This window comes from Nannospalax galili, unplaced genomic scaffold (assembly GCF_000622305.1).
Source record: "Nannospalax galili isolate Female #2095 unplaced genomic scaffold, S.galili_v1.0 scaffold1093, whole genome shotgun sequence".
Classification (NCBI taxonomy): Eukaryota; Metazoa; Chordata; class Mammalia; order Rodentia; family Spalacidae; genus Nannospalax; species Nannospalax galili.
Genome location: NW_008333777.1, coordinates 309,278 through 326,448, shown reverse-complemented (window position 1 = coordinate 326,448; position 17,171 = coordinate 309,278). Strand labels below are relative to the sequence as shown.

Below are 17,171 nucleotides of genomic sequence, written 5' to 3'. Positions count from 1 at the left end.
AGAGAAAAAGACACAGAGAGAGAGTATGAGTGGGGGAGGGAGGGAGAGAGAGAGAGAGAGAGAGAGAGAGAGAGAGAGAGAGAGGAATTCAGAGGCAAGTGTTCAACATGTTCTGATTCCAAAGTGGTGTGGCTATGAACTTCTAGTTGTCGTTTTTAAATTATTTAATTTAAAAACAGTTCTAGCTGTTGTTTTTAAATTATTTAATTAGGTATCAGAAAAATGCCATGCCATTCTAACTCTTCTCTGGGACTCTTCTGGACTCTCTACATGTGAGGCAGTCCCCTCAGCGTCAGTGTCATACGCAATGTCCTTAGAAGCTTTTTCTATTTTGTGGTTTCTCTGCATCCCCAGAGAACCCCAAATGTCATGAGTGGAAAGTTGTAAACTTAAGCCTCAGTCTTGAGTCTTTCTCAGGCCAGTACCTACCTTCCAGGCATCTTTTGCATTTGGCTAGAAAACTAAGTCATTTGGGGAAGTTTCTAAAGGATGAAAAGTGACAGGAAGATGACAGAACAGATGAGTGAATGAATAAAAAATTCAATTTCTCTACCAAGACAAAGGGATGCAGTTCATGAACTTTCATTGGAGTGCTTGGAGAAGAGAATCCACAGGGTTTGTGGGTTATAAAGAAGGGGGTAAATCCCGTAGCAGTGGGTACCATTCCATGATAGACCCTGCATAAGGCAAGAGATGGAAGGAAGGAGGAAAGGAGGAAAGAAGGGAAGGTGAGAGAAGAAAGAAGGAGGAGGAAGGATCTGAGGAGAGAAGGGGGAGAGGAGCATCGGAGGACATCCTGGGGACTGACGATTTCGGCCAGGGCTTCCAGCCCTGCCTGAGCCCATTTACATCCCCAGACATTCCTGAACCAACACGTTTTTCTGTTTACTTTGAAGCTTTAGGGATGGGGGTGGATATAAATCTTAATTTTATTTTGAAATACAGCAGCAGATGACTAGGTGCAAAGGAAGGTGAATGGTGTGTTGTGTTCCACACCAACTTGTATCCCACTGTAAAATTTAAGGGCTGGACCAGCAACAGTCTTACTTTGAAGTAGAAGCTGCTTTAAACAGGGTGGTCACCTGTGGCTTGACTGGAAGAAGAATGGTGGCAAAGGGGAAATTAGGGCAGGACTCAAGTGCAGACCAGAGGATGCTGGGTCTCTTCTGTGGGGCAGGATTTTGAATCCTGAGCTCTGGGTATTGTGAGCTTAATGCCAGTCTCATTCTCATTACAATATTGGAAAGCTCCTCTTCTGGTTACAGATTGGAAGAAGCTGAGTCATAGCATACCTACCCCCCAACTTCTGTTCAAAATATTCCTCCAGGCAGGAAAAAGTGCGTTTTAGCCAGCGCTGCGATTTTCCCCTTTGTTCTCGATACTGCCTCATTTCAGCGTGAGGAGGCCAAACAGCTCTCGCTTCATCCCATGAATTAATGATTCTTCAAATCAATTTAATCTAGAGCCTAATAAATTTTCCTAATGACAAATCAATGTCAAAAATAATGGAAGGAGGAGTGATTCAATGTGTTCGCCCCCCAGTCTCCACTTCCCCAAGCAGAGATGCATTATCTGAAGGGCAAATTCCACATTTGCTTTGGTCACTATTCATGACACTTTTTCCAACACAGACTGAATTCTCAAAGGCAGAGTACAAAGTTCTTCCGCCTTCTATAATCAGAATCTCGTGCCTACGATATTATCTTTTCTTATGCTTTTAAAACTATGAACACCCTGAGAACCAGGAAACTGAAGTCTTAGGAGTTTCTTGCTAAGGAAGAAAAACAGAATTGTAAGTATGTGTGTGTGTGTGTGTGTGTATGTGTGTGTGTATTACATGTTTCTGGGTAGAATTTTAAACAGTGCCATGAGGTTAAAAGGTGAATGGTAAAAAAAAAAAAAAGGTGAATGGTATAATATATTAATGCCACACAGTGTGTAATGGAGAAGATGTCCAGAAAATGAACAAGATGGCCTCATGGTTTGTCCCTGCTAACCTGAATTCTGTTGCTTGAGACAAATATGACACTATTAAACTAGTATTCTTTCCACCTCCAGATGCTTGGTCAATAGTCCCAAAGAATTAAGCAATACCTGACAAAAGCATATTGCATGCCCACATTTGAATCAAGTGTGTAGGCAAAGAGATAGCTTGCAACCTGTGAACCTTCAGGTAGAGCCACTTTAAGTACAATGGGAAGGAAAGACCTGTGCTGATCACGGCAGGGAGAGCCTACATTCAGAATAGGGTGGGAGGAAATGAGAAGAGGAAAAGTCTTTCTAGAATCTCAGATGCAAGGCTTGGCTAACAGGGCATGGCTGACGGCCTTGAGTATGAGCTAAGGATAAGACACAGATAGGCATGCTGAGTTCTGAAAGGGTGCTGGGCTGGTGAAGATATTGTTCTCTGCACGTATCTAAATTCTCTAGATCTCCTGTAAGTTGGGCAGAAAGACAGAGGAACAGACAAGACCAGACCAGATGATCTCAGGAGGATTTACCTGGAAAGGTCCTCTGAATCTCATTGGGCTAGAATCATCCTTTCTCTCTCAGGGTCATCAGACACACCTCATGTGTCCTCCATAATGGATGTGTTTAATAATACTCATCAGCCTTCTGGGAGAAGAGTTTGAAACAGCTTGACCTTTCCTCTCTCAGAGATGGACATGATCAAATATTTAAGACTAAAATTCCCCTTGACACTTGGCCGTTATGCTTAGGATGGGAATGGAATAGAAATCTTTCTCTCAACCTTGGCCACCTGGTGGTGTTGATTTTTCTCATACACTTAAGTCCAAACCAGGTGGATTTATGGCAAATTAAGTCATGCTCCCCAGGCATGGAAACAGAATCTGGCAGCAAGCCTTTTCTTTATATAGCAGAACTTACTACAGAGGGAGCATCAGTTTGATGCTACTGATATATGCCCTTTGACCTAAATGGTCCAGTGATGTTGCTGATACCTCTGTTGCCTCTTCTAGGGAGACTGGTAAGTTTGCAATGGTTGGAGGTGGAGTTAAGACAAAATGAAAGATGAAAACAAGAAAGACTCACTCAGAAGATTTTCCCACAACACCAACTCTTAATGTACCTGTTTTAGCAATTGTATTACTTGTGAAATAGCCAAAATCATGATCACACAAAGAAGCACCACACAGCTTTTTCTTCCCTAAGTTGTATAGAACTAAAATTGATTTCCACTTGAGATATTTAGATGTCCCCTGAGATTAGTGGAGCTTCAATGATACGAATTGGAAACGCAGGTCTTTCAGTGAAGGAGAGTGGTTCTTTACCACTGCAAAGTCAGTGGCTCGAGCTCAGAAGTGCATGACCATCAGCAAGTGGTATATTCTCATTCATGGCTTTGAGCTATCCTGTGATTTCCATGAGAAAATCATATCCACTCTATCATCTTTGAATATTCCTAGCATCTGTGGCATATCATGTATTTTCAAGAGTCCTCAGTGAAAGTTTTCCTTCTTCAGTACCTGATAGGACAGTGGACGCATATAGTCAGGCCGCATTCCTGGAGAACACACCTTGGGAAAGAGCCCACCACCCCTGTTTTTACTTCTTCATCCAACCCTACTTACTGCTAGTATCTTGCACAGTGGCCAGTGCCCAGTGCCCAGTGCCCCGTGCCCAGTAGGTGTTCATGGTGAATCTCTTTACAATATGGGGCCGGCAAGGTGGCTCAGTGGATAAAGGCATTTGCTCTGCAAACCCGGAGACCGGAGTTTGATCTCAGAACTCATGTAAGGAGGAAAGGGGAGAACTGATTCTGCAAAGTTGTCTTCTGACCACCAAACATGCTCTGTGGCATATGCTTATATCATTGCATTGCTCACACACTAATAGTAGTAGTAGTAGTAGTAGTAGTAGTAGTAGTAGTAGTAGTGGTAATAATAATAATAATAATAAATGAAAAATAAAAATAAAACAAAAATCCCTTTGCAACACATGTAAACACTCATGCCTTGGGACTGGAGAGATGGTTCAAGCAGTTAAGAACACTTACTGCTCCTCCAGAGGACCCAGGTTCAGTTCCCAGCACCTATGTGGGGGCTAACAAAGTCCTTACCTCTAGTTCCAAGGGATCTGATGCCTTCTTTTGCCCCCCTCAGGCACTGCATTCATGTGATGTGCTTACCTATATGCAGAAAAAAACATAAAACACGTTAAAAAACAAAACAGAAAACACTGTGCCTTAAATTTATCCTTGAAATAACAAGTCTTCACCTTATAGATGAGAGAAATATGGGAAGGAAAGAGTGCAGTGCCTGCCTAGCACCACAGAGCTCAGAGTGGCAGAGCAAGGCCTTCAGCGCACGCCTACTCCTCCAAGGCAGGGATGCTCTCTGTTTTCCCACCCCAGGAAGCAGCTGGACAAGAAACATTACATGATTCCAAAGCCGGACCTGGCCCCAAACTCGTCCCATGGGCCACTCTCTCGGATGCCCACCCCCATGTCTCTGCCAGGCTTGGCCTTTTCTTCCTGTGCTCACACAGGTGACCTGAACAGTGGGTGTGAAGACCACACGGCTGGGTTCCGTGTCTCTGTGTTTGGTTTTTCCCTCTTTATGTTCTTATTCTTAGAAAGTAGCAGCCCCCTATGTGCTTAGGCAGAAGGGATTGGTGGATGGACACTTGGTACAGATAGATGAACACAGGATGCCTTCAGATGAGTGTGACTTGGGAGATCCTTAAAAGACAGCTTTGTTTGGGCCACTTTTCTTACCTCACCCATCCATGGCTTCTTCCTTCATCTGCCTCCACCAGGGGCTGAAGCCCCTATTTCATACTATAGAGTCAAGTGCTCTTTAAGCTTCAATTGTCTGGCTTTCTTTCCCATTTTTTTTTTTTTTTATGTTGCTCTTACAAAACACTTTAGAAACCAACTTAAAGGAGGAAGGACTTATTTTGGCTCACAGTTTCAGGAAGTTCATCTATCTTGTCTCTCCTGCTTCTGGGCCCATGTGTAGTGAGGCAGAGCATCAAGGTGGGAGTGTGTTGTGGAGCAAAGTGGCTAACCTCATAGCAAGCAGGAGGCAGAGACAGAGGAGGGGCCTGGGGACAAGATCTACCTCTGGAAGACATGCCCCTAGCAACCAGCTTTCTTCTGTCAGGCCCCATCTTTCACTCTTTCTATCAATTCCCAGTAGTCTATTCAACTATGAATCCTTCCACTGATTAATTAGAAGATCAGGTCAGAGACCTCATGATTTTCCACTGTCTGACCTTTGAATAGTGCACTGGGTGCTGAGCCTTCCACATGTGAGCCTTTGGAGGGAGTTTAGATCCAAACCACCGAGCCCTGGCTCTTTTTAAAGTCTCATACATTGAATATGACTCCTATGTTTCTGCATATTAATGAATTTGTATGTTTGGCTGTTTTTCAGGTTTCCATGTTTGGCTGTCTAGTGCCAATTATTTCATAGACTTAAAGAATCAGACTTTCAGAGAACATTTAAAACTTCCTCATCCCAATCAACAAATTGGATCCTCAGGGAAGCCTTGGGTTGCATAAAGCTAAGTTGTGTATGGCTACCATGATGTCAGGACAGATACACTAGAGTATACCCCGGCTAAAACAGTGGGGCATGCAAGGCATGCAGCAAAAGGTAAGAAAGCATGATTCCGGGCCCACTAAGCAAAGCCAAGTGGCCCTTAAAGATCCATGACTGTGACCTGTGGTCTGAGTCTTGTGGGGGGTGGGGGGGTAGGAAGAGCCCAGAGACATCTTAGTTTTCAGTCTATGGTAGTTTTGTCCATGTTATCTGTGCAGTGGGCTTTCTCACATACTCTTGAATCATGGTCTTCCCTAGTACAACATCCGTAACTACCTTTTACCACAGGACACACACTCTACCTTTGCCTGACTTTCAAGGCTGACCCTCCAGAAGACAGCATCCTTTCCCTCTGTGTCTCCATCTTCCTACCGTTTCTCTATCTGATTGGTCTTCTCTCTACCGAATCTTTGCTTTAAGTTCTCCGAAGCCCAGAGCAGTATCACGGTTTAACCCTGTTTTCTGGAATGTTCTCGCAGGGTCACTTTTCTCTAATACCTCCCCACACAGTTCAAACCCAGTTCTAGATTTCACTGCTCGTATGTGTTCCCTGATTCTAGTCCTGATGAGTCTCAGTGTGACTGAGGTTAGCCCTCACCTTGGCTGAATGAGGTACTTAGCCCAGAATTATTACTGGAAGATTCTTTTGACATTTAAAGTTTATCTCTTCGTACATAACTACCAAGCAAGCACTGTGTGCACTCTATACTTTGCACATCTCCCATGTAACTCAACAATGCCAAGAGATCAGGAGCTAAGACTCAAAGCAGTTAAACACCTCCTCCAAGGTCCCACTGGAGGGGGTCAAGCTGGGGGTTCAAATCTAGAGAAGAACATGTCTCTCATCCCTTGGGGATGGCTTCTCTTGCAGGTAGGAATTTATTATTTTTCCATTCCAGGTTCTTGATGTTGCCATGGAAATCGGATTCTTCCTCGTTGCTCTTGGAACTGGAGAATGGACTGTGCCTCCTCTGTGCCAGCCACTTTGTGCCAGGAGCAGGGATTTGACAAAGGACCCCAGAAGAGCAGCCTCAGCCCTTTAGTACCCTACCCCCACCTCTGTGGCCTGTGGTCACAGCCCTTTCCTCTTGTATCGGCCTCCATAGTCCCCTCCTCCACCCACCTCCTCCAGGCCCACCATTAATGAGACTCAGAAGGAGGGGGCATAGAAACTTGAAAGAGTACTTCCTTTCTTATTTATAGGTCTCCACCGGAGGACTAGAGGCAAGGAGTGTGGTCTCTTCCCTGGAGCAAGGGGCAAAGCTCTCACAGGGGGCTGGGTCCTGGCTGGGCTCGGCCTGTGACCCCTTGTGCCTTAATCTCCCCAGCTGTACAATTAGGTAAAAGTTGGGCTACAATGAAAACCAGATGTTCCATCAGGAGAGAAGTCTCCTGGGCAAACAAATTAAATAATAAATAAATGCTTTCGGTTTTACTAGCAACTGGCCATGCTGAACCTCCTTCCAGGCTCCAATTAGAGTTCTCCCGTTGTCTTGGAGAATTTTAAAACCCGAATGTAAATAGGAAGGGGTCCTGCGAAGCCAAACATACTCACTAGTTTTGTTTTTATTTTTGTGGATTTCTGGCTTTGCTTTGGTTTCATGCAATGCTGCAAACCTGTTTGTGCAAATCCTCACGAGTTTAGTTTTACATTCTGGTTTGAGAAAGGGGGCTGGTTAACCAGGTTGCTAACGTTTTTTAGTAATTTGGGGACATTGATCCTGGAACATTCTAATGTGTGAAGTGTTCTGGGGATTATAGAGACACAGTGCGGCTTTCTCTGCCTAAAATCCAGACCAAACCCAAATCATAGGAGAGCAGCCTTGAGCTCAGACTGCAAACTGCACCGTTCCCTTGAAAATCTCTGTAATGTTTATATCTACTTCCTTGCCTTAGGTCTGCGATTGTGGCTGATCATATTTGGCTGAGTGAAGAGCGTGAAGAAACTTAGACCCATCACTTTCCTTCATCCTTTATTAGTGGACTCATTCATCCACTTACAATATTTGTTGACTGCTTGTGATGTGCCAACACTGGCCCTGGCACACAGGGAGCTAAAGTTCCTCAGTGCTAAAAATTCCAGGCGTGTGCCTTTAAGCCCAGCACTCAGGAGGCAGAGGCAGGCGGATGGATCTCTGTGAGTTTGAGGCCAGCCTGGTCTATATAGAGAGTTCCAGGCCAGCTAGGGGCTACAGGAAGACCCTGTCTCAAAAAGACCCCCCCCCAAAAAATTCTGGTTTTCTGTCCTGAAATAGCATGAGGCTCTAGCCAGTTCTATTTCACCTCTTTAAAAATTCAAGAAAATGTGTATTGGCTGACACAGGGTAGAAAAACTAGGGGATAGCATAGTGGCTGGCTACGTTTTGTCAAACGGAAGCTGAATTATGGCTCATATTTAGTGAGAACTTACTGTGATGGTTAAACTTGGTTGTCAATGTAGAGGGGCTGAAAATCACCCAGATGGTAAAGTCCATCCCTGGGTATGCCTAAGGAGGCATTTCCATACATGGTAGGTCTTGAGTTCTGACCTAAGAATGGAATAATTGATTGATGGGATAATATGATAGCGTTATTGGGAGGTGGGGCTGGGTGAAGGATGTAGGTCACTGGGGTACCCCCTGGAGGCCCCGTCTTGCCTTTGCCCCTTCCTATATTGCTTTTGTCTGCTTCCTGTGTGCTAAAAAGTGAATAGCTTGTATCGCATCTTTCCACTGCTATAAGGGTCTGCCCAAGCACATGGGTCCAAGCAACCATGGATGGAACCTTCTGAAATTGTGAACCCAGTAAGATCTTCCTGTCCTTCAGCTGTTTTTGTGGCGTGTGCTGTCACAGTGCTGGAGTGACCAATGCACTTGCTGCATGTCAAGCGTGGCACAGCATCTCTCAGGGTTACCTCGGTGCATCCTCTCTGATCTAGAGATGGGAATGCTTCTCCCGTAAGTGCTTCCATTTCAGAGAGCTTGGAAACAGGAGGAAGAGCTCACCTGTTCACCTTGGAGACAGTCAATACCAGTACCTCCTGGAAGAAGCAACCATGTACGGACTCAACACCTGACATTTTACAGAGACTGTGCTGGTATCTCTCCACTTCTGACCTCTTCTTCTCTTCACAGTATCTCTGTGAAGTCAATCCCACGATGACTTCTTACAGAAGATAACACAGAGGCTGTGAGGATGGACTTGCTGTTCTGTCACACACAAATGGTGAACATCTAAACCAGAGGACATTCTCAGGTCTCTGGTTTGAACTCTGAAAACAAGTGTCTGTGCATCCCTTCGCTCCTCTTGCCTTGGTGCCTGATCTTACCCCCGAGGGCTGTCACTTTCTCCACGGGGACAAGGCTGTTAGGACCTAGAGTGCTGCCATTTCCACTGCAAGGCCACATGGCACTGAGCGAAACCCTGGTAAACATATACACCACTTTCTTTGATGGCAGTGGAGAGGGAAGATGCAGAGACCGATGTTTGGGAGTCACCTCTACGTCTTTCCTTCTGGTGTCCTTCAGTCTGTTCCAAACTCAGAGGCAAGTCCGGGTTGAAGACATCAGAATACGGGATTTTTATATCTTTCCTTTTCGCCTTCTTTTCGTTTTTGTAGCAGATGGAAACGCCCCTAATGGACAGCAGTGATTGGCGACTGTTGGGTTTTGTTTGTTTGAGACAGCATCTTACTAGATAGCCCAGGCAGACCTTGAACTTGTGGTCCTCCTGCCTCAGCCTCCTGAGTGCTGGGATGACAGGACACATGATTACATCTGAATAGCAATGTTTTTTTTTTTCTTTTAACAAATGTGTAGTTATGCAACCACCACTTTGTCAAAACAGAGGACACCTCCACCTGCTGGGAAGCTTCCGTGCGCCCCTGTGGTCACCCTTGCATCTTCTGCCTGCAAGTGGTCAGCGTACCTCTAGCTCTCTGTCCTTCTCGTTCCTCCTTCATCCTTTTCTGAATGATGAGGTTTTTATCCTTCTAGGAAAGCTGGAAATTCCATTTACACATAGCGTGGGGTAGTTTTCTTTTTTCCTCCTTAAGTGGGTGAAAGAAAAAGGCATACAACCTGAGGTATGCAAAATGCACTGGTCTATGAAATCTAAAGAGCTATTTTTGTAAGATCAGAAACAGTTGGCTTGATTGTGAGCAGCAGAGAAAGAAAGGGAAAGGTCTTTGGAACAGGGATTCCGCATTCTGTTGACAAGATGGCAGACCCCAGGCTAACAACACGGACCCAAGACAAGATCTGAGTGCTACTGTGAAGCTCTAAGAGGGAATCGGCAGATGGCCCAATCCCACTGTGAACTCCCAGGTGACCGCAGAGCATGGCAGCCTCTCTCTGACGTCGTTCTACTTAGCTGTAAAGTGGGCTGCTTAAATTATTTCTGTGGCTTGATTTCTTCTCAGGCCAAGTTTGGATTAATTAGCACTGATTTCCCCAGAGCTACTCAAGGTCTGAACTCCAGGTTAGCATTTCCAGCCTTAAAGCAAACAGATCTAAACATCAGGCTTCTTAAAGTTCTGTCTAAAGTTTCCTTCCACCTCTTTCTGGGAAGCAATCAAAGGCTCACTTTTCTAGGAGACTGTAATTTGTTGAAAAGCATTTGATTGTTGTATTGAAAGGTTGCACTGTATGTGTAAAAAGGTGTTTATGAGGCTTCGTACAGTATAGTTAATAACCAACCAAGACCAGAGCCTTTATAACAGAGACCCTGACTGCGAGCATCTATGCTGAACCTTGCTGGGGCACACGAAATGTATAATTACAGTGGCTGGTGGTCTGGAATATAAACTAGGTGTGCTTGCTGCATGCCTGCAGGTCAGCCCTCTCTGGATAGTAGTGTTTTCTGCACCTTTCTTGGCCTCCCCAGAAATAAGTCTCCTATGCTTTCAATCCACCTTTGTAGCACCTGCAGACTCTAAACACCAGACCGTAAGGTAGGCTGAGCAAGATACAATTTCAGATGCCCGGGAAGCCCAGAACCAGGCAGCAAGCAGGAACCAAGCCAAGGTTCGTGTCTGTCTACTTGCTTAGGGGAACTCTGGGCAGAGGGGCGCACTGGCTCAGTCCGCCGCTGTTTCTCACCAGGAACTGGGCCTCCGTCTCTATAAGGTCTCCTAGCTTCTACCCTGCCCTCACTTTGAATCCATTTCTCAGACTGTGGGGAGAGCATGCTGCTGAGAACACAGATCATTACTTCTTTGGGGCTGCTGGAGGGACCACCATGGTGATCTCTTCCTCATGGTCTCCAAGGCCCTGCAACACCTTGCTTTTACTGACCCTGCCTTGCTCTGCATCCCACCACCTCTAAGTCCCCTCATGCATCTCGCTGACTTCCTTTTGTGTCCTTTCCACCTCCAGCTCTCAGGAAAATTTGAACATACACAGTTTCCTTGAGCTGGAATTATCCTTTCTGATTCCAGTCCTGCCTTAGCTCCTGCCCTGGTTTTGACCTGGTGAACTCTCCTCATCCTCAAACCTCAGGTCAAATGGTACTTCTTCTGGAAGGACTTCTCTGACCACAGGTCAAGTTCCTCTACTCAGTTTGCTTATTTTTGATTCTAAAAATCACACGTGTGGTGCACCTACTAAAGATATCTTTATTTTATTCAATGATAAACTTAGAGCTCACGTTTGCCTGCATGATGGGAGAGTTCTTACTCAACCAAGCTAGAATTCAGTGACCTTGAAACGTAGCTTTTCATTATGATATTTTACTTTGGAGTAGCAAAAAAAAAAAAAAAATAGTGCACATGATAAGCTAAGACTCAAAGAAGTAAAATATCTTCCCACAAATGTTAAAAAAGAAACTGTAGCAAAACTCAGCAATGGAGACATGGTCTAGTGGGTGAAGCCCTGTCTGCAAAAGCATAAGGGCTCGAGTTTGGACTTCTAGAATCCTTAGAAGGCCGAATTCCATCGTAACCACCTATGAACCCAGCTTTCTAAATGGTAGAGTTCTATACAACTTATAGTTACACCCATTACCACATTTACTTCTCCAGCCTCTGGGAAGTGGGAAGACGTCTTTCCACTTAAGAGGTGATTTGACTGGCTCAAAGTCTCTTCATCCTTGAAGTTGGTTTTCTCACGTTAGCACACGCCAGTCAGACTGCTTTGTTGTTTTCCCAGTTATTCTGAGTGTGGATAAACTATTAGGATTCAATCTGTCTCTGGTGGATGAAAATTTATGCTGACTCAACTTTTTCAGTATTCTAATTCTTTAATAAAAATTCTCCATGGTACATTTTTGAGTAAACCATTCTAATTTTTGTAAAATAAGCTCTTGGAAATGGACATGGAAGCCGGGGATGTGGCTCAGTGGTAGCATGCTTACCTAGTACATGCAAGGCTCCAGGTCTGATTTCTTAGCACTGTAGAAATTAAAATAAGTAATTAAAAGACAGACATTAAGTTTATGGCTTCAGAACTAAAAAAAAGCACATAGATCACAGGGTATGCAAATTACAAATTTTGATAGGTAATGCAACACAACCCTCCCCAGTAATAGTGTAGAATCCCACTTACTGGCCAGCAAGTGTGCCTGTTCTCAAAACTATTGATAGTTTCAGTTTGGGCAGTCTTCTAAGGCCATGATGATATCTCTTTGTGGGTTCAGTCTGTGTTTTCCTCCTTGACACAGCTTGGATGTTTTCTTATATGCTTGCGAAGGATTTCCTTGGGTCTATGGGATGGATTCCAGGACTGCAGGAAGCTGCAGTAACCTTTTGCTGCAGGACCCTTTTGCTGAGGGAGCTGGTGGTCTCTGCAGCAAAACTACAGGGCAAGTGGAAGCTGAACACAGAGAAGAAACTACAAAGATAGAGGACAGAGGGAGAGAGGAATGAGACCTGGGATGTGCCAGGCATTCTGTCAGCTAATTACTAAAGGCAGAGACAAAGAAAGCCCGGGGAACTCTTTCTGCGGTTCAGTACGTATTGAGGGAGCAATTCCCCAAAGGATCATGCCACTCAAAGCAGGAGTTATCTGAAGACTGGAGTTAGCATCAGGTTCATGCCATATTACTATTGGCCCTTGATTTTCAGGGTTGGAGGAGGGGCCCTGCAGTGTGGCCACATAGGCAATATTTATGTAATGTCTGGAATAATCAGATCTTCAATTTTCCATAAGTTAAGGCTGTTGTCCTTTTCCATTCCAACCATACCTCTATCTTCCTGTCCATGGGATGCTGTCCATGAACCTGGACACAGGGACCTGGAGTTGTAGATAGATTTATCTTCTTTTTAGTGAAATCTGTTATGTGTGGGAGACCACCCATGGGCAGTAAGTAGATCCAGGGCCCTTCCTCTGCCCACAGGCTAACTCATCTGCGTGGAGACATGAGGATGGGGCACAGAGACTCTGCTGACAAAGGAATCTGTCCCTTGGTACATGGTTCCAGAATTAGAAGTATGGAAGAGGGATGGGGGCTTGAAAGATGGAGTGCCAGAATCTTCTATGTTCCTTAGACATGTGCAATTATGAGCAGAAATTTCTGTTCAATTGATTCCTAGTCAAAATAGAAGTTCTTTCCTGTCAGAATATACTCTGAAAAGTAGCATTTTATTGACTATATAATTATAAACCTACTATAATTTTTATAAGAATCCTATGAAATACAAGTTATCAGAAATATTATGTTTGAAGCCTACAAACCTGTATTCTTCCGTAAGTACATCTGTCTGTGAAATTGAATGTTGTATGAATTCCAACTACTATATTTTTATTGTTTTGGTCAAGTGTACAAGGGTGAAGAGTGGATTATCTTTCTCTTTTTGTTTTACTATCAGATGATGTAGTGTAGAGTCAAATTGTAGGGGAAAAATCGCTGGTATATGGAGATATACCAAGATTAATTTAATGCAGTGTTATTTTACTTTTCTGGATGTTGTAGTTATATTTTCTTAATTTTTCAGCTTTTTAAAATTGGCATTTTGGCATAATTTCTTCTACACAAACATTCTATGCCTAAGTTCACATCTTGGCATTGTTTTGCTTGACGAAGCTGTGAAATGAAATGTGCTAAGGCTTCACAGTCTGTAAGAGGCCAGAGGTTTGGGGTCAGCTTCAAGGACCTGTTTAGTCTCAACTGTAAGCACCGCAAGGGCAGGTTATGTTTATGTTTAAACTCTTTGTGTCACTAACACACCTTAAATGGTCAATGTAAAGTAGGAGTTCAATAAACCCACTGTCTGAGGGAATGACCCTTTTTCTAGCTTTACCATTCACCCCTAGAGTTCTTTGGGTCCATATGACAGTTTGTATTATTGAGTGAAAGTATCCACAGCATAACCCACTTCGCTACCATATGAGGAGCACACTTTCCCAGCCTCTGGTAGTGAACTTGGTCATGTCATACAGCTTCAGTCTGACAATGAGGGAATGCCCTGGCTGCCTGTGGCTGACCCTCAAAGGATGAAAGGCAAGTGGGTGATTCTGAACTGTGGGCCTCTGAGAACAGCTGAAGTCTGACTTCAGGCATGTTTCCTGGGTTTTGCACTGAACCTAAAACCTAGCCTAGAAACCACATCGCTGCTCAGACACATGGTTAGGGATAAAACGGACCAGCCAAAGTGAGAAGGAAGAAAAACAGCCTTGCAATGTAACCACTTAGACAAAGTCAAATATAGATTTAACAACTAATTATAGGAGAAAGCTGCAAAGTGCGTTATAAAATCAAGTGTTTGCACAGAAACATTTTTGCTAGAAAGCAAAGTGGTAGCTCATTTGCATGTTCGGTATTGTTAGCATACAAAGGAGCTGAACTGCTAAAATTAAGATAGGGAGTTGTTTGAAAACCTCATTTTAAAATAGAATAAATCAAGCCACAGACAGATGTTTAAGAGTGTGCCTGATGTGGGGAGAGCTGCCCTCCAGTGCCAGGCATGGCTGAGGGTGCATGTGGGTGGTGGTAAAGCCGGGGGTGGTAGTGGAGCCGTTGCTCTACAAGGCCAACCAAAGTCTGCTCTGGGCCTCCTTGATCAGGCATGTGGGGAACTCGCTCTGTGGTTTTCTGAGCAAGTGTCAGTGGTTGAGACTTCATAGCCTGGTCTAGTCATGGGGGAAACCATGAACAGTTATAGCTCCAGTACCACAGTAAGCTCTGTCGGTTAAGTGCCACACTCCCTGTACTTGCATGGTCTAGAGAGGAAAAAAACCCACCCCCTTATATTGTATAAGGTCTCATCTCTGACAGGCAGTAAGTATAAGCTTTGACTCTCATTCAGCTTTGTAAATGAAAGTATGATTATCATTATCACAAGCCCACTTTACAAAGGGAGATGTGGAGGGTAAGACAGGTTCCAAAATGGCCCCAAGAGTCCAGTAAGGCAATAAGCAGGATGGCTCTGGGGTAAGCCAAGTCTGGGTCAACAGAGATACAGCCCCGCACCCAGACCCCACCCAGCTTCTGTTCCCCCTACAGCACTTCCTTATTTATATCACAGCCAAGGACAATGTAGCACCTCTGCTCTCTTTTACTTTCCTCCTTTTCTCTGTATTCTATCATCTCTTTCATCTCTCCAGGGAACAGGCTGCCCCCGTTCAGGGAGTCTTCCTTATTTATATCACAGCCAAGGACAATGTAGCACCTCTGCTCTCTTTTATTTTCCTCCTTTTCTCTGTATTCTATCATCTCTTTCATCTCTCCAGTGTAACTAAAACTCCTGAGAGATGAGACTGTTTTACATTATCTGGGTGCATATCTTTACCCTTTTCTTCTCAGTCTACCTTTAACCAAGAGTCTCCTTTCAACACCCCCCTCAGGTCTTTCCTTATTTCCAGCATTCTTCAGGTCATGTATGTCTCCCTCCTCTACTTCCTATCTAGCAAGCCCATGCTAATCACTAATACCATCATCATTTCCTTCTATCTTTTCCATTCATAGCCACAATAACTGATATATTAGCACACACAGTACTGTTGGAGTCCCTTTACTCTTTAAATGTTATTTAAGAAGTACTGTTGTTCTTAACTGATACTCTGTTTTCATGATGGGTTTATTGCTGGACATCAACGGAAGTTGCAAACAGTATTCAACCTGTAGAAGAGGTCTGGAGATAGAGCCTGGTGTCTTAAACAAAAGTCGAAAAGAGGGAAACATCACCCAAATCCTACTATAACCCAGTCTCTCCCGAATGCTGCAAACTCTTCCACTAAAAGTAAAAAGGCAATCTGAATCAAAAACAACAGCAACAAAAATCTTAACCAACGATTTCACCTCAGATGGGCAGGGTCCAGTGGAAAAACTCCAGGACCGTGAGAAACCAAGACAGCACATGTTCCCTCTAAAAATCACTAACTCTATAGCAATGCGCCCCAATGAAAATGACCTAGATAACATTCCAGACACACAATTCAAAAGAACATTTATAAATATGTTAAAGCAACTTAAAAAGGACATGAATATATTCCAAGAGAGGACAAACAGCTGAATGAAATGAAGATTAATTCAAAATATGAAAAGAATTCAACAATGAGCTAGAAATGCCGACGATAGACCAAACTAAAACGACGATGGAAATGAGAAGTACAGTGGTAAGGACAAAAAGAACCTTCAGGGGAAGCCTCGCCAACAGCACAGATCATGGGAAGGGTAGAATCTCAGATCCTGAAGAAAAGGTGCAGAAACTGAATTGCTCAGTCAAGGTCAGTGACAAATTCTAAAAAGTATGTGAATGGAACATGCAAGATCTTTGAGACACCATGAAAAGGCGACACTTACTAATGATGGTCATAGAAGAAGGAGTAGGGTTTCATTCCAAAGGAATAGAAATCTATATTTTTAATCATAGAAGAAATTTACTAAATCTAAGGAAAAAAATGTCCATCCAGATATAGAAGGCTCAGATACCAGGGGAGAAAAGTCATCAATAGTCTTATCTATCTGTGAATCCTGGGAACTTCTTGTGGAATAGAGACTTCATAGCTATGGGGGCTAATAGCTGCTCTCTGGTTGGATTTGAGCCCTGCTCCCACAGGTAGAAACTCATCTCTGGTTCTGCAAACCTGGTCTAGACCCTTTTCCTAGGGAGGTACTACTATTACATTGCTAAAAGATCATGTTGTCTTCTAAACGCTCATGTATATGCCCATAGATGTGCTGCACCCAGCCTTCATCAGAGAGGCCTCTTACTGCAGTAGGGAGTAGTTAATGCAGAAACTTGCAACTGCCCAAAATGTGGAGAGTAAGTGATGCCGGAGTGCAAACTCCTAAACGGGAAAGCTCTGTCATCCCTGCAAGACTCAAGGAACATTGTAGGAGAGGGGGCGGTGAGAATGTAAGAGCCAGAGGATGGGAGATGTGCAGCAAAACGACCTGAGTCGTTGCACTCATAACCTCGCTGTGCCTGTGGTTATCTACAAAAGACCCAAATGACACTGGACTCATGAGGCCTCACCCCTCCTCAGGTACTGCTGGCTACGAACAGTTATCGGAAGAGGCGATGCCATTTTCCCCGTGGCATGAACATTGATAAGTTGTCCTAGGTCCTTTGAACAACCTCCCACCCATGCTTGGGCAAGAAACTGCTCAAGTGGATTATTTATTTTTGAGACAGGGTCTCACTACTTAGACCAGGCTGGCCCCAAACTCACAGAGATCCACCTGCCT

General features: G+C 44.1%; 1 long non-coding RNA gene across 1 annotated transcript; it reads left to right on the top strand.

The window, feature by feature from the left end:
* Positions 1-1,664: 1,664 nt before the first annotated feature.
* LOC115069500 lies at positions 1,665-6,947 on the top strand. Its single transcript, XR_003848763.1, has 3 exons — positions 1,665-1,792; positions 5,400-5,621; positions 6,467-6,947. It is a non-coding gene; the product is annotated as an uncharacterized LOC115069500 (long non-coding RNA).
* The last annotated feature ends 10,224 nt before the right edge of the window (positions 6,948-17,171 follow it).